This window comes from Vanessa cardui, chromosome 1 (assembly GCF_905220365.1).
Source record: "Vanessa cardui chromosome 1, ilVanCard2.1, whole genome shotgun sequence".
NCBI classification, from domain to species: domain Eukaryota; kingdom Metazoa; phylum Arthropoda; class Insecta; order Lepidoptera; family Nymphalidae; genus Vanessa; species Vanessa cardui.
Genome location: NC_061123.1, coordinates 9,774,368 through 9,798,467, shown reverse-complemented (window position 1 = coordinate 9,798,467; position 24,100 = coordinate 9,774,368). Strand labels below are relative to the sequence as shown.

The window sequence follows — 24,100 nt, the reverse complement described above, 5'->3', positions numbered from 1 at the left end:
ATTTAAGAATGTATTACTTTTTTATTAATTCAACAGTACTGTAAATACCTGTAGTGGTGTATCACACTGCACTGGTCCGTGTACTTTTATTAAATGTGTAAGTGTTTTTGTGAATATGCCGATGGTGTTTCAAATAAATAAATAAATACATCGCAATATGACACAACGTTATAAATAATTGTTGTTTAGCGGTAGCGTAATTAATGGAATAGTATCCATACTTAGTCGAATCCTTGGCATAAAGTATAAATTTGTTAGTTGTGTGTATATAAAAAAAACCATGATCGTTCCGATATGTTTAAAAAATGTTTTCAGTCATGATAATATTATAAAAGTGTTTGGTATTTTTCTGAACCCACGTTATGAAAATACCTTTATTTTGTATTCACCAAACTAAATACTCAAGTTAGAATAGGAAACCGTTCAAGTACTGCATTGGAGAGGTGAATATTTAATTGTCCTTGTTAGTTCGCTGTTAGGCGAAGTCTTGATAAAAGTCATAGCTGAATGTTATTTTCTTATTTGGAAGTGTATAATATAATTTCATACAAAGGATAATAGTCATAATTATTAGTTATGTGTAGAATAGATCAGAAACATAGTTCAGTACACCGAATTACGAATTTAATGAAGATTAAATGAAACATTGTTTGTTGCGTTATATGATTTAAGTGTTATTAAAACATTTTTGAGGTGACTTTCTTTTCTATTTATTTGTTTTCATTCATATATAATTACATTTTTAAATATATTTAAAAATATAAAATACAGAGGCCAACCAGTGGCGGGAACTGGGTCCAAGCCACCGGTGGTCAGGGCTCCAGCGAGAGGAACTTCCTCACAATACGCGCCGTGCTGAGGCCTGCATCTGCATCAGGCCCTTGACCCAGCTACCTAACGAGAGCCTCTTAAGGTGTTGGTCGAGGCTCTTGGCCATTAGGCCATTCGCTGAAACAACTATCGGCACAATAACTACTGTATCCACATCCCACATGTCGACAACCTCGTGAGCTAAGTCAAGATATTTTATTTGTTTATCTTTCTCAGCCCTCACGAGATTCTCGTCATGAGGGATGGTGATGTCAACAATTATCGTGCGGCGCTCTGACCGGTCTATCACCACTATATCAGGCTTGTTGGCGACAACAGTCCTGTCAATGATTATAGATCGGTCCCAGTACAGTGTGATATGACCATTCTCGAGAACTGGGTCGGGCACATACCTGTAGTATGGTACCTCTCATACCACAAGACCGTATCGAAGTGCAAGTTGTTGATAGATAATCTTGGCCACTTGATTATGTCTGTGCAAATACTCTCCGTTAGCAAGACGAGAACAACCGGAAATAATATGTCTAAGGGATTCGCCCGGAGTGTGACACGCCCGACATATGTCCACCGTGCCATCCCTCACAATATACTTCCGGTAATTGTTCGTCATGATAACATCGTCCATAATCGTACAGACAAAACCTTCGGTTTCACCAAATAGGTTGCCGAACCGTAGCCAAGATACGGAAGCCATAAAGTCCACATCGGGTCCATGAAGGGCCCGATAGAAGCGTCCGTGTAACTCCTTGCTCTTCCATACTTCCTTGCGGTTCTCAGTACTTAGTACTACAGGTTTGCGCCAGTTCTCTTTGCCTAAGGAGAGCGGAGTTAGTCCCTTGTCTATTGTAACTACATCTCGGTGCATATCCAAGTCAGTGTGGAGAAAATACTCCCTGAGTTTGTATACCTCACGGTTATGTAGGGTCTTGGCATTTAAAAAGCCACGGCCACCACATCTCCGTGGGATGTACAATCTCATCACCGAAGATCGAGGATGATGCATTCGATATGTAGTCAGCAGGACACGGACTCTCCTATCCAATGCGTCTAGTTCTTTTTGAGTCCACTTGAGTATGCCGAAAGAGTACATCAAGACCGGCATGACCCAACCATTGAAAGTGCGAACCTTATTGCCACCTGATAAAAGACTTTTGAGTACCTTTTTCAGGCGACCAAAGAAACGCTCCTGCAATGATTGTTTCATGTCGGTCACATTGATGCCTAACGCTTCCGACATACCCAAGTATTTGTATGATTCGTTTGCGGACAGTGACTTAAAGTTTATGGAATCTGAAAGTTGTAATCCGTCAGATTCCACAATCTCTCCTCGCTTTACATGCATAACCGCGCATTTGTCAACTCCAAATTCCATTCTAATAGAATTACTAAAAGTTTCTGTTACCTTTAGTAACTCCACTAGTTGTGAATCTGAAGGTGCAAAGAGCTTTAGGTCATCCATGTAAAGTAGGTGGGATATTACTTTACCTCCTCTCCGCAAACGATAGCCCAGCCTTGAGCTCTCCAACAGAGTACTTAGAGGGTTCAAGGCTAAACAAAACCACAATGGACTCAAACTATCGCCCTGGAATATTCCCCGCTCAATCCTTATCGGTTCGTCATTACTATGAATCGTTCGGCATCCTGGATAGCGAAGGACTGTCCGCCATTGTCCCATACATGATCTCAAGAAACTGCATAGAGTTGTATCTAATTTATACAACTCCAGCACCCTCAAGAGCCATGTATGCGGCACGGAATCATAGGCCTTCTTGTAATCTATCCAGCATGTCGACAGACTCTTTCGAGAACGACGAACCTGTTGGCTAATGGTCATATCAATGAGGAGTAGCTCCTTAGTGCCTCGTGATCCACCTAGGGGTGGATCCATTCTGAGAGACGGACAAAATACTATGATTTTCTATATGACTATTAATCTTATCTCTCAGAATGGAAGTAAGCAGTTTATAGACCGTCGGTAAACAAGTAATCGGTCTATAGTTTTTAGGATCTGTTGCACTACCTGACTTATGGAGCAGGTGGGTGACTCCGGTGGTTAGGAACTGTGGTAGCGACCCAGACTCTAGAGCTGACTAGAACTGAGATGCCAAGCATTCATGCGAGCTGCGCAGCCATTTTAGCCAAAAGCTATGAAGCCCGTCCGGTCCTGGAGACTTCCAGTTTGGAACGGACCGAACTGCAGCGGCTACATCTTCAGAAGCGATGGAAATTTCTCCCATCGCTTCCAAAGGCTCGCACGCTTGCCTAACTTCCTGCATCCAGTCACCTTCTTTGTGGTCGACGAGTACCGACCAGATGTTGCGCCAAAATGTATTCGTGGCATCATCATCCGGGCGACACCCATCGCTTACACCCTCGTCGAGTCGGTCCCATGTTCTGTACACCCACCTTTGATCGCTCTGGAACATGCGATTCAAGTAATAACGGTCCACTCGCCGCCTGTACCGACGGATGCGGCTTGCCCATGCATAAACTTTTTGTTTTAGGAAGTCAATACGCTCCACGACATGGGATGGATATTCTTGCGGACTGATACCAGTCCCCAAGAATGCCCGCCCCACGAAACGCATTACACGTGGACGCGTATTCCCTTCCTTAAAACAACATAGTTTTCCAATGAGCACTCTAGTCTCATTAATACGTTTCTCAATACTGCTCTGCCAGGCCGGTGCAACAGTCTTTGGTCGTGTAGCTCGTTCGGTGTCTTCAAATGTAACACCAGCTACACGACATGCTGCAACAGCCGCACAAAACAGAATTGAGTGCGTATCCTCGAGATTTTCACTGCTCTCGAAATAATCTGCAAGCAGTGAATCCAGAGTGCACACTAGGTCCCTATTCCGTTTAGTCATGGGCAAACGTGGCAACCGTGGCCTAAGCTCAGCGGGAGTGTCACGATACTCCTGAATCGCTCCAGTCCGCTCCTCAATTGATCACTGTACTTACTTGTTGTAATAGCCATGTCACCCTCGCCCTCATCATCATGATCTGGGCCCTGTGGTGTTGCAGGAAGTGGTCCCTGTACCACGGGCTGTGACGGAGCGGAAGTGACACCGTCATTACACTTTTCTGAGCGAATTCGATCAAGCACGGTGTCACTCAGCCTGTTGTTACACAGAATGACCCGCACCTGATCCGACAGTCGTTGAGCCGAGACGTTGATAGCTGGTTCAAGCGCCTGAAACAGAGAGAGCATCCTAACACGGTACGCCGTGAGGTTAGTTAGCAGTTAGCAGGGACCCCGTTTGAGACCAGTTGGCCTCTGGCTCCCAAGCCCGTCGGTGGCCGGCGTCTCCCCGCTCGACGTACAGGTGTTGGCGACGTCGGCGGGGAGAAGTACTCGTCGCTCGAGCTCGACGCAGCTGCAGACATCAGATTATTTCCCTGTGCGGGGTCCTGTGCCTGTGAGGCGGAGCTGAGCGGCGGGTCCGGAGATGGATTGTTGTGCTCCGGAGATGGATTGTTGTGCTATTTATTATTACTATATATTCTTTGGTAAACAAAATTTAATGACATAATATTTTATTTATTTTAGAGTGTTTCTTTTTAACGTAAAATACAAAATGAAAATCAATATTTTGAATGAAATTCTGCCACCGTACCGAAGCATCTTAAGGCCGTTGCTCACCTGTAAAACATTTACAGGCTTTTTTACGTTTTACTTTGTTGATAATCTTGAAATTCTCCTGACCATCCAGACATTCAATTATTCTTTTTTTTATGTGATAGGGGGCAAACGAGCAGGAGGCTCACCTTATGGAAAGTGACTACCACCGCCCGAGGACATCTGCAACACCAGGTGGCTTGCAGATGTAAAGGAGTACGCTCTTTTCTTGAAGGTTCCCATATCGCATCGGTTCGGAAAAACCGCCGGCGAAGCTGGTACCACAAAGTGCAGTGCACAAGCGAGGCAGAAAATGTCTAAGAAATCGCGCTGTTGTGGATTATTATTTATCTACCTCGCTTAACCGCACAGTGAGCCAGTGTTATAAAACTAATAAAACCGTAGTTCTTGTGATTGCTTTTTGCAGTTTATCTTATTAAATAAGATAGATTAGATTATGATAACGACCATTTGTGTGGCATGTCTGACTGAGTGAATATGTAAACATTATGTTTCAAAAGAAGTAGTTCTATAGACAACGTGGTATCGTCATAGTTTGGTGTAAAATATTTCTCACTTGTTTATATATGTACATGTATAATATATGTATCAACATCACTGACATCGCCTACAGTATCTAGCGTGAATTGTTGCACAATTACAGTAAAGCAAACGATAATGATACTAGTAACTATTGTGGTTACTGTAGTGCTCCCAAATGTAATATGTATACCTAATGATAGTTAGTGTACATGTAATGAGACACAAGGGATACAGCATCTTAAGTAGGGACGAGGGCGTTAAGCTTTGATGCCGAACGCCAGACATACCGAACATAGTTACAGTATATGTATATTCGCTATCAATTAGCAAATATTACGAGTATTGGCTGAAAGCAGAGATATTCCTATGGAAAGAATACATACTTGACTCTTAACAGTCATTAATAATATTTTATGTGTATATTTACGTTTAATATTTATCTCGTACTAATCTATAATAGTCAGCGTTATGCATGTTTATATAACACATCCGAAATGGAACAGCAAACTGAAGTTAACTCCTCTCTGCCTAAGGAGGAAGCTTATGGACAGAGAAGGAAATAATTGAAGTTTTTCTACAATGGTAATTTATTAATTTATTCAGGAATGTAATGAGAAACTGAAATGGCGGTTCACTACAACTTATACATGGTAATATCCGAGAAATATGAACTGCGGGTCGTAGAAGAACATCTTGGCTTTAAAACATACGGCAATGTTATCGAAAAAGCACTCGTTCGATCGACTGATCTAAGATACAAGTTGCCTTCATGATTAAACGACCTTCAAAAGACTTTAAGACGATTATTTATTTTAGAAATACCGAGACTTAGTTGCTAAATAAACACAAATTACCATTTAAAGGTATTTACGACATACGTTATTAAATGTGATTGAAATATAAATTGAAAGATAAAAAAGAATTATTATTATGTACAAAAACCTAGAGTGCTTAAAAGAAAGTAGTTCATATTTATCTTACAATTAAATAAAAATAAAAATGATATCAAACTTCAAACAATTTTAATTAACCAATGAATAAATTCTCCATTCCTCTAAAAAGATTATATATAAAACAACTCGACCTAGATCGCTTAATTATAGCTGGCAGTCTTTATTATTTGTACATACAGATAACTAATAACTATGGTACTGTTTCAATACAAACATCGCAGTGTGACGCCACTTTAAAAGCAGTAGTTGGCCAATTAAGTATTATTACTGAGTTTGTCTCCATTACTGAACGCTGGACATGCGATGTTTCTGTCTAGCATTTAGCCGCATTCTAAAAAAAGATCTTGTTCAATATGCAATAAGACGTTATTTTCGCTATTGCCGATTTTGTTTTTAAATAGATATTAATGATATTTAATACAAAAAACTAAGATCATATTTTAGTTTATAGAGGATTCTACCAATGAAAGTAAGGTTGTAAAGTTTACATAATAAAAATTATGTTGTTTATGTGTAAATATGCCTTTTTTCTTGTTTTCGCAGAGCCGCGCTTTACAAGTTATTGGTGCAATACCAATCAGAAAATAATGATGTTATGGCTACTTTTTGAGCCGTTTTAAAAATTATTATCAAACAATTTTTATGATTTTTAACCAATCTATTTTAGTAAATAATGTTACAAGAGTAACATTAACTTTCAATACGGTATTATGACATTTGATTCTATATCATAATTTATATCACATTATTATTGCATATTATTAATATAGCAGGATATTGAATTTACTTTATTGTATACAATTATTATTGAAATTAATTGATCAATAATTTGTAAAACTGTAATTAATATTATTTCATATGGCATAACATTTAATACTGGCATGTAACGCTAATTCTTATTATAAATATGATTGAGCTGTCATTAGAAAACAATTGAACGATAGCGTGGCATTATAACAAAAGATAGAGAGATTGAAGCATCATTCTAAAACGATAGTATTATTTTGGCCGTTCCGAACTACCGCAAATACAATAGGACACACAGATTTGAAACGAAAGTTGAATCAGTTCACATGTGAGCAATCTTTTTTGAGCTGAACATGCATAATTTTTAAACAATTTTTCTCGTGCTCGTTGGATGATCAAAATTTCAAACGGCATATATATTTTTTTAAATACATAGGCTGATGGATAATGGCGCCACTTGATGGTAAGTAGTGACCAACGCTCAAAGACAATGACTTTTAGAAGTTCTATTTTTCGTAACACCATATTTTACGTCAAAGATGAATTACTATGGCGTTATTTCTCTTGTGCTTGTAAACAACAATAGTAACTATTGTTGTTAGACGGAAGAACATGGGGCGGATACATGGTTTCTAGTCAAAACGGTTTTTCTTCAAAATACTATCAAGTAAATATTGTTTGTTCTCATACTTCTTCTAAGAACCTCTGCCCAATATTGATACATTCAAGGGCTGTTGCTTACTAATTAATTATTTTTTTTATAAGTCTCTTGCGTCAAAGAAACGACACCTTTAGTATTTTAAATTCTCGCATTGAACTCGTAATGGAAAAACGGGATTTAGGTTAATTAAAAAGTTAATTTCATTCAATTGAGGCGACTGCTACATTAGTAAAAGTCGTTTAAAAAAACTCGAACCGGATCGACTTTCTTGCAAATTGTAAAGGAAAAGATTTTAAATTAGTTTAAATTTAATATACATATTATCTTTTATTTATATTGTTTTGCTTTTACAAGTAGATTCTTTACTTGGGTTAAGCCATTGAAATTATTGTTTGTCATATTTATTGTAATTTATCGGTAGTTCTTGGTGGGGTCTCTCTATCCTGGGTTGGGTGCATGTCAATCACCTCCTCGTGGTGCGCCCTGGGCAACGAGGCCGGCTTGAGCCTGCTCGTCGGCCACGGTTAAGACTGGCGGGAGGGATGCCGCGGGGCTACTCTTGGTACGTTCCTGGTTGGCGTCAGGTCGGACCATGTGAGTGGAACTATATTTTGATTTGAATACACAGTAATCTAATTACGAGCACGAGTCACATTATATCTCATATCTCTTGTTGAAGTTTACTTATTAAAAGGCAATGTGTGTGTACAGATGATCTCTAGTCTTACGGTGTATAAAGACAAAGTAAACTTATCATCTAACTAAGAAATGGAAGTTCAAGGTCATTTCATCCCGTATTTAATTTAGTTGTGAATATACACAATAAAAAAGCACATTTGCAATGTCTTGAAACCAACATATTGTATTCTAAACAAGTTGAATCAAATTAACGAGAAGCGTTTTTTAGAATAGCCCGGATCCTGCCCGTAGTCGATTACTAATTATTATCTCTCCATCGAGTGACTAAATCTAATTGGCTATCAGTGGACCGATAAATTGTAATGCGTGCGTAGTAAGCGGCGTGTACCATTAGTGGACCGTTATGCTCATTTTTATTTTGTTATTAGCATTAATTTTCAATTAAATATATCGAAATGAATTTTATTCATGATCTCTTTACTTCTCTTTTAACTGTTTATTTATATGGAATATTTTTTGTAGTATACCAAAAAGGATTTTATTCAAGTATGTTCCTACGAGTACTTTTTAATTATTGTTTTCTATTTCAGACTATTTATTTGGCAGATTGTCAAATAGGTCATCTGAGGGTAAGTGGACACTACTCCCTTTTAAATATTTCTTATATTTCTTATTATGCCATTGTCATTGGCAACTAAGATAGTCCTTTGTGCGTTTAATAACATAGGGTCACTCACCCTTGAAGTCGAAACAGATATGAATGCAGATACATCGATGAGTTCCATCGAGTATCGATTTGCCGAAACTCTCCGACAGCACTTCAAACTACACTTGATCTGGAGCACTATCATCTCCGAATTAGCTTCTGCCTTCCTGAATTAGGATCTCGGTATAGGAACATTTAAACTTTACTGACATAAGTATCATAGTAATTTAAGATAAATAGCTAATCGAATCGAATAAGAATTAAGAATAAGCACCACATACATATTTATAAAACTCGGGGATGTTAACTTCTCGATAAAAAAATATTATCAAGAAGTTATATTGTAATGGGATTTTAACTAATGATATTTCTTAGCAACAAATCGATCATTCAAATATATTCGGAATTCAATAAAATTTCATGATGTAGGGCTCTTCACTTTTATAATATCATAATCATTATTAAATAAAGTATTCCCACTTGTTTCGATTCAAATACGATTAATATCGTAAAGTAATTGAATATAAATGAATCATAATCGAAAGGGACATTAATATAATTGTAACTATAGAAGTAACAAACAGTGCCTCTACGTCCATTGGTTCGGAACACACATTAAATTCTTGCGTTTATCATTTATAGGATCGTAGCACACGACAATAAATTAAGAGGCATACATTATGGTTTTACAAGGCGTAAATTGGCGCCATAATGAACCATTAGGCTGAAATTAGCAAAATAGCATGCGCGGGTAATGCATGTTTACCGATAAATTATCGATGTATTTCAATTACGTTACTGGTTAAAGGCCTTTTCAGACAACCCATTCGATATTGTGTAGTAAAGAGGTCGTATATAACTTGGCAAGATAGCATCAGACAAAGGGTCTATAATGTTGCTACTAATTTACAATGTTTTATGTCCTCGTTTTAACCAATCGGTAAAGTGATAAATATTACTGAAGTAGCTAATTAGATAAATGGACAATGAATCGACATTTACGGTCGCTCAAATGAGAATATCGCGAATTCGCTCACACCCTGTTACTTATAATGTAGCAAGCTTCACTTTTAAAATGAAGGCTTAAAAAGAAAAAGGGAATAGACGTTCGTTATTTAGTCACATTACATTAAGTTACGTAAATAAATGACTATTGATGTTATTTTTTCTAGATTAGAATGAACCCACTTATTAAAATTCGAATTTATAATTACTCTGAATAATAGTTCAAACAATTTGTTTGTAATCAATTGTGCGACCTTAGTTTGTTTTTTTAAGTTAAATTACCATCGGCTACTTTTTGATTTGAGGAACTTTTGGAAACGCGTATACTTTAATTGTACAAAGCACATCTTTGTACAATTAAAGTATACGCGTTTCCAAAAGAATTTTTATAATATTATTATGTCAACTATTTTTGGTATATTCTACCACCAAGCACCAATAGCTTGGACTATTGTTTACCGCTTTTAAGGTTTAATGAGCCAGTGCCAGTGTTTGCCAGGCTCAAATTAAATAATTACTTAAATTCCAAGAATGGTAGATTGAAAATCTTAGGTTATTTTTTTTCGACACATTGGCGTATATTTTATTTTTATTTTTTATTTTTAGTATCATTACCTGTATATTTTATTTTTATTCAAAACAATCAAAAAAGTATTAAAATATAATATTTTCTATTAGCTATTCATAAGACTTTATTGTCACTAAATTTACCTCGTAGGTAGTATTTACTGCACTAATAAATCAGGAGTTTACTTTCTTAAGCTTTCCTTTGAAACAACTATGCAGTTTTAACTAACAAATGTCATTTTCACACAGTTTACATAATGCATTCCAAAATACGCTGTAATATTTAAAATACAACTTTGTTGCTTTGGTATTGGGTTGAAAATTGATATGTAATATTCCTTGTAAGTTTATTATGGAAGAGTTTATTTTAGTAGAATACATAGGAATTAATTTCAACAAAATGGTTTGCATTTTCGATAATATATAGCTTAAACTTTTCTCATTAACTATGAATTAATCGTTTCACTATAAAAGTTTTAATTGTGAGATTTTGTGAATATTATTCATAAAGATTAAATTAAAAAAAATATCGATATATTAGCATCTTAATTTTTTTTTACATTTTGAAAGAAAGAACCTGGTGCATAAATATACCTACAAGCTTTTGAATCATAATAAATGATAATAGATTATATTTGTATATTAGGCGAATGAAATAAACGTAAAACTTATTAGTACTTATACTATATCTTTTGTATATGGCGTAGTTTACGAAAATATTCCCCATATAAGTTTTTAATCAGTATTTAATATATAGTACTAAAACTACTGCTCCGTTTAGAGACTTTTTTAAGTGTTAACTATGCGTCTCTTATGTTTCTATTAATACTCTATAATATGAATGCCCAACTATACATTTATTCTCATGTCTTATCTCTACTCTTAGTGCTTTCCCTAACCTTTTGACATGTAACTTGAGCATCAAACAAGGACAGGCTTTAATCGTCAGCACAACTAATTCCAGGGTCCGAGGTTTGCTTGGTTGGTTAGATTCCTTATTCCTGTGACGTCTTTATGGATATGCTACCTTTGTTGCTTTTACAGATGTTCAAGGATAATGCAATTCGTTCTTTAACTATTTTAGCTTTCATGGTTTATTTGGCATCTAGATGGTGCCATGAAAGAATTATCCCTCCGTTAACTTTGATTGTAATTTAATAGACCACCTCAATTAAATTATATTTACTATAGGATGGAAACCGATACCTTGGATTAAAATTATGATTTTATTTATTTATTTCACTATAATTATACACTCAAATACAATTCGATACCTACAATATTTACGAAAATTAACATAATTATTAATTTAGTTTTTTTTCCATAATTTTAATTGTTATTGACTACAACCTTCTACAACCTGTATGTATATCATTTATACTACCATTATATTACATACATTACATATACATAATACACCAGTACCATTGTACAGTCAATATACTGTAGCCCTTTAATAATAATTATATCAGTGGCCAGATTAGACTTTAAATTATAAAAAAGACATGTTTTTGAGAAACAAGTGTATAAAATTTTTTGCCGAATTCCTTTAATTTAATTTTTACATCATACTCGTATATGATGTTATAAGACGAACATTCGAAAGAAACGTTATGTGCGCACATAAATATTATCATCTAATTAGTCCAAGTTACGTAGACGAGAACCAATAATTACGTGAAACATGATCCGTTATCAACATTGTTTATGTAGCCAGTTTGAGAAACACCCAGAGGCGATATATTCCTGTGTTGTCTTAAACAGAATCAAAGCAATCGTCAACCATAACTATAGGTTTAAAGCTATCTAGGACATGCATAAATCAAGTTTACTTCTGCAAATTGAATTTTGCTTGAATAAATTTCATAAAATATATATTGTATACGTGGATAAGTCACATAACATATTTATAGTATCGAGAAGATCTGACAAAAAATTGAATAGTTTAGCGAAACTTTCTTTCTTCGCAGTCTCATTTTGTTTTTAAATTGTATATGTAGGTACTTACGTATTTATACTACCAAAGCAAAGAGATAAATCTGCGATTGCGCCAGTATCGGTTAGGTTAGGCTATGTTAGGTTTTGTTTTTTGATGAATACATTTTATCAAGAAAGACCTAATCTCCGTAGTATAAATAATTTTGTCATATATATTCTCATAAATAACAAAAAACATTAGTAATAGTTCTGATACATATAACACTGTTGTGTATACACTCAATATCTCCTATTTGAGCGTCATACGAGTAAGCTTAAAGTATTCTAATATAAAAATTGTTAAACAAAATGGATTAAATTTACTGACGATTTTTTTATTACAAATTGTGTGTAAATGGAAATATTAAGGTTAAATAACATTTTATAAAACAGTATACAATAAAGGGACAGTTACTTTTTTCTTGCCTGATGATTTCTGCCGGTTCCTTTTATTATCGCGAAATCAACGTCTAATGAGTGTAAAATTTCTACCAATGAGCTATTATATACATAAATTGGCAAATATAAACGGTTGTTTATCTCGTACCTTTTTGTACATTTACCTGCTTGCTTTGTACGTTTGTTGTTCTTCTTTATGTCAATAAATAATAATAATAATTCAAATCAAAATAAACTTTATTCAAGTAAAATCAAAAACTTTATTCAAATAGGCTTTTACAAGCACTTTTGAATCGTCATTTTGCAATTAGGTGAAGCCACCACCCGTTCAGAAAGTAGATTCTACCGAGAAGAACCGGCGAGAAACTCAGTAGTTACTCTTTTTTTAACATTTAAAAAATACAAAGTCAAGTTATTTAAATACAATTATTTAAAATAATATATCCTTCTTGGAAGTCAACATGTATTAACTCCACGCTTTTTTATCATCTATTATTATATAAAATTTAATTTATGCCGATGCAGCTTGTTAATAGCTAGTAATATATATTTTTTGTTATTTCAAAGTAAAACTCGGTGTCAAAGATTGCTGTTTTAAATTTCAAAATATACGGGCGATGCTTCGCCAGCTGTCGACCGCTACTTCATTTATAATTGTTAATGTCTGCCAGCTCGATACAGCGCCGAGAGCTAGGAATATTCCAATGTTGTCTAAAACAACAGAACGTCACGTGAACTTGTTACCTCCATATGTTTTATAATTAACAGAGTTGATATTAGTAATTACAAGATTGTGTACTCACTATTAAACTTCGTTTATTGTAATTAATTAATTATTTGGTTACAGCAAATACAATGACATTCATGCAATACCATAAATACATTTCCAAGTAATCTCTGTCAACCAATTGTTATGTAAATCACCTTCGAATAATAAAAGCATTTTTTATTTGGATAATTTTACGATATAATTGTTCTCATATGAGAAATGAGCCACGAAATGGTCAATGAACACGATCGCTTATAGATATTAGTACTGTAAGAAATATTAAATATTTATTCCTTCGTCAAGCCAATTTCCAATATATTAGATGCCAACTACGATATAAGTTGACATCTCTTTCATTTGAAGAAATAATTTTCCCCTAAGGACATCAATACTTCAATACCGGTATCACTTGTATCTTCATTTTATCAGAACTTTGAATGTAATCCTTTATTTGCCACAAAAAAAGAAATACCTCTTAGGACTTAATTCATAAACATTTTTGTACATCATACGACACTGCGGACGATAAATAAAATTACTACCATTTAAATATTTACAATAACCAACCAGTTTGAAACCGACGATATTCGAAGCAAAGAATAAAATATTTTATTATTTATTTTACGCGACAATTTTTACGTCATTTATTCGTTAAGGATTTGGAATATCTAATAATAGACTGTAGTTATTCCATCAAGCAACTCTAACGCAATTGTTGTAGAAAATCTATTCTACAACAATTGCAGGTTTTCTCATGAAGTTTTCCTTCACCGACAATGTTATGTTCGTGTTATCATCTATGATAGATATATATCATAATGATAGAATAGTATTGTTGTTATTTCGTACGTAGTTTAACGTTAACGTAACATAAAAATGTAATGTAATTTCTATACAAATATATACATTCTAGTGTAACAAAAATATCAGCCGGATTATTTCCTATCAATAACGCTAATAATGTTAACTCTGTTTGATCAATTAGACATTTGAAAGAGGACTTTACAATCTTTGTAGATTACTAAAATGAAACCCGAATATAATATCAAACTGAATTCGTAAACGCAGTTATTGAAATGAAACCAGTTTTCCCGTAGAAGTCCCATATGAGAATTATAAATGGAAAGATACAAAAAGCACATTTCGGATTCACAAACAAGCAGAGATACGACTCATTACGCCACTATTTATTATTTAGTACAGCACTTGGATGCAGTTCAAATCCTTACAAAGCGCTGCATAAAACTGCGATACAGGGTGATCCGGTAGGAGGAAATACGCCGCACTTTACGATTATTGCTTCCTCCACGCTCTCCGTGACACTAGTGGGATGCTGGCTTTATTGTTTATTATTCTTTCAAAGGGGCAAATAGAATTGGAGTCAGATACCAATAAAAGTTGCACTGTAGCGGCGAATGGGGGCACTTTGTCATGATACTCGGCGGCAATACGGTTTGTATGCTGGTAACACGTCTTTAAAAGGTTCTTTTCACTCATTTTTTGTATAAGGCGTTGTCGCGATGTTTTGAAATATGCATTGCTTCTCATCCAAGACTTTTTTTATAAGTAGTGGCTTCTTTTGTGGCATTTATGGGAGCAATATTTTTCGGAGTCATTCTTCTTTAATAATTTACATTCAAATACAAATATATTTAACTCAGTTACTCTGTGTTAGTTTGACATATTATGAAAGTCTTCCCATTCAAATTTAACGAAAAATTGAATAGAGTTGCAGCGGGTTCGTCAATTATTTCTATAAACTGCGCTGTCTCATTTAAGCAGCGCATTTGAAAAGATCTACCCATATTTCGTATACACGCATTTTTAACTCTTCTTCACCATTAAAACATTGAAAATAAAAGTAAAACCGAAATGAGTTTTAATAAAGCTGGTTTTTAATTTTATTTCAAACATAATAAGAGGCACAGATTTTAATCTAAGGACTTATCTAACTACAAATATTTGCCAGATTATAACACACTATTTTGTACGCCTTTGTGTAAATATAAATCAAATTCAATTTTAGAAGTTGAAATTCCCACAGTGATCAGTACGTAGTACTCTCGTAAAATATTTACACAAGAGTGAACGGCGCTTAATTCAATTTCTGTACCTCCCTACGAATTATTATGCTCTATGTTCGTTAGCTATTTAGTTAAAGTAATTCATTATAATTATTAAACTGATAATAAATTCTGTTTAAAAATACTTTCAACTGACACAGGAATAACATATACCGATGATATGACAACAATTTTAGTGACTCTTAAGACTTTTTTAGTAGTGATTATTCTGTGACTAAATTGGTAGAGGATATTATGCTATTCTGCACAGTAGATACTGGCGTATTGAGAAACATAGTTGAATACAACAGACATTTACAGCGGTAGCATATCTATGTTTGAATACATTATCACTGTACTCGCTCTACAAAGAGAAGTCAAAACCGTTACTAACTGTTCTTGTGCATCCCGCATCGTTCATGAACAATTATTGCACACCTCGATCGCGAAAGCGTTGACTGTACTTTACAAACGCTACGTGGCTCTCAAATAGCCGAGAGGCATGCCTCTGTAAAGTCGCTGACTTTAAATCTCTTCATACTTTTTAAAGTACGATATAGTGTTCATATATTTGAAAGCTTATAGAGCTTATATACGTAATGCTTAAATCTTTATATTATTGCATTTTATTTTATGACGTAATTGTCACGTAGAACTCAGATGGCAAGCCCCGCTGAGTCTTGACTTGCTTAAACTGCTTGCCTTGAATGAAATTCTACTATGTTTATACGAGTAATCCGCAGTGGAGAATAAGGTCGAGATTGATCATCTCGCTGTAAAAAGAGGTTGTGTATGTGATGACAATCCACGTTATTCACACGTATGTTTATAACGTGTTAAAGAGCCATTCTAATAATGTCAATCTTCTTCCGCAACTATTAACTACTTACTTTGTTAACGATATTCATTATTAATTTATATTGTACGTTGTACATTAACCAATCGGAAGATACAATCACGCCGTTTTATATAATGGCAAATATAACAAAATGTTCAATAGCAATAATTCAGCAGAATGGCCATTTCTGCAGTCGTTAGAACATGATTCAAACCCAGGCAAAGACCACTGAATTTCATGGGCTAACTTGTGTTTATAATTCGTGCTTGGCTGTGAAGGACAATATCGCGTTGAAACCCGCATACGTCTAATTTCAAAAAAATCTGATATATGTGTATCCACCAACCGGCATCGGTGAAGCATTTTGGAATATGCTCCTAAATTTCAAAGAGAGAAGAGGTCTTAGAGTGGGAACTCTATAGGCTGTTACAACATTAACTTATTAAACAACAGTTTAATAGATTAAAATTATGCTACAGCAAAATACATAGCTTGTAAACTCATAAAACAAAATACAAATAAGCCAATTTGAAAATAGTCTGCGTAGATTAACGCTGCACTCGCTCAAAAACGCTATTAAGTGCGGCTCAAAGAGGAATTGCGAGCAAAATGGACAATTCTCTTGCGTCCTCTCTTAATCAAAAGCTTTTCATTTTAGGACCGTTGACATAACTGAAATTGCATTTTTTCACATTAATACTAATATTTTCGACAGGATACACAGTTTTAATACGTGTTTTATGATTTTTTATCGATCTCTGGTTAGTATAATATCAAAAAGTTTATTTTAGATAACTACAGAATAATTTAAATATAATGAAAAAAATATTTTTCTAAGTGAATTTCTGTGTGAGTTTTATACTTGAACTAATCGACGAGGTGAATCAACAAAATATTTTAAGTGGATTATGTGTTTGTGGGTTCCAGAGATATGGATCGAAAAATGGTCATGATTGGTCAAAACCATCCTTAGGTCTTTTGTAAGGTCTCCTTGACAAGTCATAGCGCATGCATTTATCAACCATATTTTCCCAAATTATTTTCAGTTAGGAGTTTTGTTTCATTATTAATTGGTTTTTAATAAAATATAGAAACTTATATAATTATCAGAATTTATTATTAACCGCTTTAATATGATTGAATAGCTTTTGATATCCAATAACATCTCAACCTAAAATATAAAACAATATCAGTCAATCAAATGCAGTTAATCATCATCATCCTCCTGCCCTTATCCTAATATTATTTGGGGTCGGCGCAGCATGTCTTCTTCTTCCATACTTCTCTATCAGACGTCATCTCACAAGTAACATTCTTTCTAACCATATCCACATCTTTCACACAATCCATATTGCAGTTAATATTAAGATAAATTTAAATCACCTACGACAAATAAATAAAGTGATTCCTTAGCCAAATATGCAAAACATTAACACCATTAGTCAAAACTCAAGTATACGCTCAATGGATAAGCGTTTTACACGAAACTTAAAAGTACTGCACATTCTAAAATTGCTTGGAACACAAAGGGCATTTTAAAACTGAATTTCGTAGCTCGCGCCACGCATCTTACTTGCTACGATGCCAATCTGCATAATTTGCAGGCACTGCTATAAAAATGGTAATACAACTCGCTTTGCTTTCAGTGGTAATAGGTCGCAGTGCCTCGGGACAAGAGACAGTCTCATTGTTTACAGCCCTGGGGTATAAGGGTCAAGCGTCTAATCTTTATAAAACTTTTATTCAGGATACACTAAAGAAAACTGAATTTTTATGCGATATAAATAATACTCTCAATTTAGGGAAGACTATTCAAACACACGTACTAAATTAAACCTTTTTTTTTTTCAAGTTACACTTTATATTTCTTATGTAAGAAATATGTATGACCGCGTTGCCATTACGTTTCATGAATATTCACATTCCAACCACTTGGATATAATATGAATATTCAAGATGTGAGATATTTTTAGATAAATATATATAATCCTTAGACTGTAGACTTTAGCCTAAGTATTTAACTTATGATACGAATATGAGGCAATAGCCTCATAACCACCATATTGACAGCAGGATTTTCATTAGTATCTGAATAAATGTTATAATATATAACACTCGTGACTGACCTTTACTTGACGATAAAAAGACTTACTATCTAATAAATACAAAACTATAGCCCAACAGGTAGCGTCTGATTAAAAGATTAATTTAAAAAAAGGGTAAAAAATTCATGTATTTTACATCAACCTAAGGACTATTAAATTTAGTAAACTTGATAATACTAATATACTGCTAATATATTTACATGCTAAAAGCATATTCTTGCCCGAACACTGATGTTTAAGCAAGAATGTGCACGCTTCATTGTCCCATGATAGTGAGGATAAATTTGCCTCATTTATAAGACTATCTAAATTAATATAAAAACCCGACTCCGCATAAGGTCTCACATGAAAAGTCCGCGTCCTAACAAGGCTTAAGAGGCGTTCATAAATTTTCGTAGGGCAATAAATAAGGAAAATTGCCAACCCTTGTCTCAGTATCAAATTGCTGCACAAACATGTCAGTGCGGTAAGTCTAGCTAAGAATATCTGAAAATTGTTACAGTGAAATCATTGTTGGAACAATTATTATTTTTACAGTATCTTCAGTTCCATATAATTTATGAACATAGATCTTAGGATTGATTATTACATACGTATGTACAGTCGGGGTAGGAAATGGTTCGTCATCTTAAGATCTATTTATATATTATAGATATACAGACACTAACAGACAATTTTTGGCAATTCAATTGAAGATATCATATCTAATTTAAATTTGTAATCTCTAACAAAGCCGTTAAAAAGATTTCATGTTTCTATGAAACTAGACCTAGTTCAAAGTTGTTATACTATTTTGACCCAAGTTATCTTACTATGTAAGTTTAATTTTATATTAAGTTGTCAGTTTAGTGCTTTAGTTTCAAAAGGTACTAAGAGTTTACGACTTGATAAAGGAATGAATTTTAAAACTGACGAAGGATTTCTTACTCTGACTGTACATGCCTAAATTACTACAATTGATAGTGTGTTTATTATATTACAATTTAATTTTGTATAAATTTATTCAACTAAACCCAACAACAACAAACATTATTTTTAATCAATTATAGTATGATATTTGTACTTGACATATATAGAGATATATTAATCTACTCATACAATACAGAGAAAGACATTACAGTTCAATGACTTCTTCGTCTCTGTGAACACATTTCATACCATCTATTTCCATCTATTTACGACATTCAATAGCAAAAGAAATATAAATTAAAGGCCGAAAAAAATAATCGAAACATGTTAATTCATTTAGCTTCCTGTTTCCCCTAATGTTTAAATAATTATTATGGTCGAATATCGTGAATATTAGCCATTATTAAAAATTAATGATAATATATTATCATTATTGTAATAAATCGTAAAATATCATTATTGTACTTAATATATTTTAGATATAGTTCAGACGACACAGGCGACTACATTCTGAATTGGTCCTCCTGACCGGATATTGACTACCTACCTCATATAATTTTTGTCGTAGTATTAATATTATTGATTCGAGATACTTCAATGGACCAATCTGAAATAGACCATCAAGTTCTATTAATCACAAACAAATTTAACATTAAAAAATCGGTTTATGTTGATTAGACAAATAACTAGATGAAAAATAAATATTATATTCTTATGATAAAATTTACTCACAAGTGTTAATTGATAAACATTATTGTTTCATAATTTTCATTATACATTCTTATTCAATATTTCACGAGTGAGAATTGAGATACGAAAAGCATTCCTACGTAATCGAACTGGATTACAAAGTCGAAAAATCCAATTATAGTTAATCGTCATCATCAATATATTCAGTGGCGGATTTACCAATAGGCTTAGTAGGCTGGAGCCTAGGGCGGCAGATTTAGAGGGGCAGCAAATTTATACAAATATTTTTTTTATTACAGAAATAAAAAAAAAAACTTATATGTATATACATTAGTCATTACGTGCTTGATCCGTATACTCGTCACTTCATAGCGGCTTGCAAAAAAATCTAGTAGGTAACTGACAACAATATTACCTAGTAGACAATCATACTAATAATGGAAAAATCCGATGTAATGAGGACGATAGAACAAAAATCATAAACTTTCAATTTCAGAATAAACGTAGTTAATATGTATAATAAGTAACGTATTGATTTTCAAAATTCAGTTGGGGGCAAAAAGTGAATAGCCTACTAGCGGCAAATTTGTAAATCGCCACTGAATATATTATAATAACCAGCCACCCACCCCGGCTTCGCACTTCGTAATTACCTAATTCCGATAACGATAATGTGAGAAGTCCAGTAAATAATAATCACACATTAATTATTATATGAATTATGAATTAATGGACAATATTTGTTTGAAGTCCGAAAGCATGCGGTATATAAAAAAAACGGTATTAATTATGTCGATAAGCTTTTGACACTTGTGAACTTCGAGATATCAGCACTCTGTTTCAGTGATGAAGTTTTGGACACGATCATAAATCAAGCTGCTTTTTTCGTTGCAGAAGCTGTAATGAAACAAAAAATATCAACCGAACAATATTTAGTTAACTTGTAATTGACGATGCTTATAATTGGTCAACATGTGTTACTTTATTCATTAATTATTATAATTAAAAAATATATTTATAAACAATAAAAGGTAATATATATTTTTTGCTTTTTTTTCAGCACTATAATTTAATTTAAGATTAAGGGAAAAGGTCACCGAAGAAACTACTTTAGTATATTATAAATACTACTTATACTTGATTATCTGAAGCATTATTTCCAACATTTCTAGCGGATGTGATTATAATATAGTAGTTTGTTTTTTTTATTCTATGTTAGTAAATTCTTCTTTAGAATAGGAGTAATAAAATGTTGATGACTTGTATAATCTAATTATAAACACATACCAGTATAAACTTTCTCTTTCACGATATCGTTCAATAAGAATGTATAATCCGTCACTTACTATCAAGTTTCCGTGGTGTAGCGGTTATCACATCTGCCTAACACGCAGAAGGCCCCCGGTTCGATCCCGGGCGGAAACATATGTTTTGTTTATTTTTGTTTAAAACTGTAGGATTTTGCTTATCACAAGAACCAGGGGACTTATTTTATCTCTGTAAATATTTTTTTATGAATAAGGCATAATATTATTTTTTTGAAATAATATAACTGAAATAAAATATGAAAAAATTTTTAGTAAATAAATTGATACTATTGAAAACCATTATGAAAAAAGTAAAATAAATTGAAATATATCTTTATGATACCTACGAAAATGAATATATATCTATTATTTGTTTTTATTTAAAATACAGCAACGGAGTATCTTCTAGGATTAAGTAATGGTGAAAGCTATCTTGCCGTTTTTCGTCATTGCATACGAGTTAATTTTACCCCCAAGACGTAGAGGTACCATAGATGTTTCACGTCACAAATATTCGATTATTATTTCAAAAGATTGTCGCAAAAGTCTTTTTTATTCTGTTATCAAGTAGGCGAGGTGTTAATTTTCGGGAATATTAGTAACACACAGTTTAAAAAATTTCAAATATTTATAAAACAAACATAAAATCTTAACAAAAACTTGAGTATCGATGTAGAAACTGTAACTATGACAACGTTTGACGCAGCCTTATCGAGCGGTATCAATTTACGAATTCACTTTGATGTGGTAAAGACAGCCCGCCTCGTACAATGATTAATTTTAATTAACGCAATATTATAGATTCCTCTATTAAATAGCTCGAGTTTTGATTTAAGCACGTGTGAAATTAACGCAGTAGCGATCTTTTGAAATAGAAACTAATGAACCCAGATTATAAACAATCATGTAAAATAATTAAACTTGTTTATGTAAAGTAAATATTTTTAATCTTTGGTTTAATTCGACATAAGTAATTTATTTAAAAAAAAAACAAAGGGTTAATAAATACAGCTCAATATTTGAATAATAATTCTTAAAAAAATACATTAATTGACGTCTCGAAAGATTTATGCATTAGACATATCGTTTTTCAGGAAATAATCTACTATCGAATTAAAATACCGATATTATAAGAATCAGAAACATGGAAACATATAATAACATATTCTTTATTATTTATTTACATTATGTTTATATCTAAATAGTAAAACTTAACAAGCACCTAAGAAAACTAAGCAAAGCGCCTTTAAATCTTTCATATTCAAATAAATAATATTGTAGTCGTCCCTTATCTAAGATTTTAGAAAACATTGATGAAAATTAATATTTCAAAACATTTTTTGAGATTTTAAAACCATACACGAAAATTCGATCCAATTCGCGAACAGCGAGTTTAATAGGCGCATGTCAAACGCAGAGTTTTTCGAGTCTGTTGCCTTTTTTATTTCCCATTAGCATTTTCATTTAAAATCCGAAACTGTATTTACGTTGAAAATACAATTCGCAAAATAATAAATTAAGGAAATTAAAAAGTAAGTGGGTTTTTATAACTATACGTAAACAGAAATATCAAATGGATCAGATTTCTTTCAGTACACCCGAAGTTGAAGAACATACGCAGCTCGCTATGATTTTATTTGTAAATAAGCCACTCCTAAGCAAATTGCATTGCTTGTCCGGAGAGAGTTTACGGGTTGAAGCTGATTCCATCACGCTGTTCCAATGAGGGTTGCTGATTATACATTTGGTAGATTGACAAAATAATATTAATTCTATAAAAAAATAATCCATCATTTCCATGTTAATCTTTAATAGGTTAATCTTTATACTTTAATCCAGATTTTAGATGTTAATAATTTATTGATCGAAAACGAAAAAGTAACGATTTCAATATTACAATTATGAAATGGATATTTTTACTGAATTCAATTAAAAAAATGTATCATTTGTACCAACGTTATAAAAAAATAACTTTAAATAGAATTATTATCAAAAGATATATCACAATATTTATGAAAGGGTTAGCCATAACACAAATAATTCTTTACCATAAAAACAACTAACGTTACAAGTGTTAAAGTTCCGAATAATAATTTCACAAGTGATGTGTCCATTCAATTCGAGACTGCTTTCCGTTGCGATAAAGTTGTTTTTCATTTGTCAAAGTGTTAAATAAATAGGGGTGCCAACAACGAGATAATGATGTACGCAACATTGAGTGTTTTGCTTAACAGTCAACTATGACTTCATAAAACATGACAGCCCTCCTTTTGTTTGTGTTCTCATTCATTTCAGGTTTGTCTGTTATAACCTGCCGATACTTGAATTCGCAGTCATAGAATTTCGTTCAAAACATTCTAAGAATGTTATAAAGAGAGAATATAATAAAATGACGTAAACATGATCTTGTCAAATGGCAATGTATTGGTAATAAAAGGTATAAAATTATTTTAACTAAATAGTAAGAAATATAAAAATTATATTAAATACTGCATTAAATTTTATTTAAAATTCATGTTCATTGTTATATTGGATCTAAATCGTATGATTTGTTAGTCCTTTGTTAAAATATAATTTAATAAAAATATATTGTTTCAAATGTGAAATCTCATTTGTTTTTTTTTAATTGCATTAATACAAAAATGGCAGTTACTTGGAATAGTATTTAAAAAGTTGGTATACTAATGCTGCAGTTTTGTTGCATTCTTTACACTAACATTTTTGTAGGTTTCAAACTTGATTTTATATACATACTTGTATGCACAACTG

General features: G+C 33.2%; 1 non-coding gene across 1 annotated transcript; it reads left to right on the top strand.

Annotated features, from left to right (window-relative positions):
- The first annotated feature begins 21,376 nt into the window (after positions 1-21,376).
- Positions 21,377-21,449, top strand: Trnav-aac. Its single transcript has one exon. It is a non-coding gene; the product is annotated as a tRNA-Val (tRNA).
- The last annotated feature ends 2,651 nt before the right edge of the window (positions 21,450-24,100 follow it).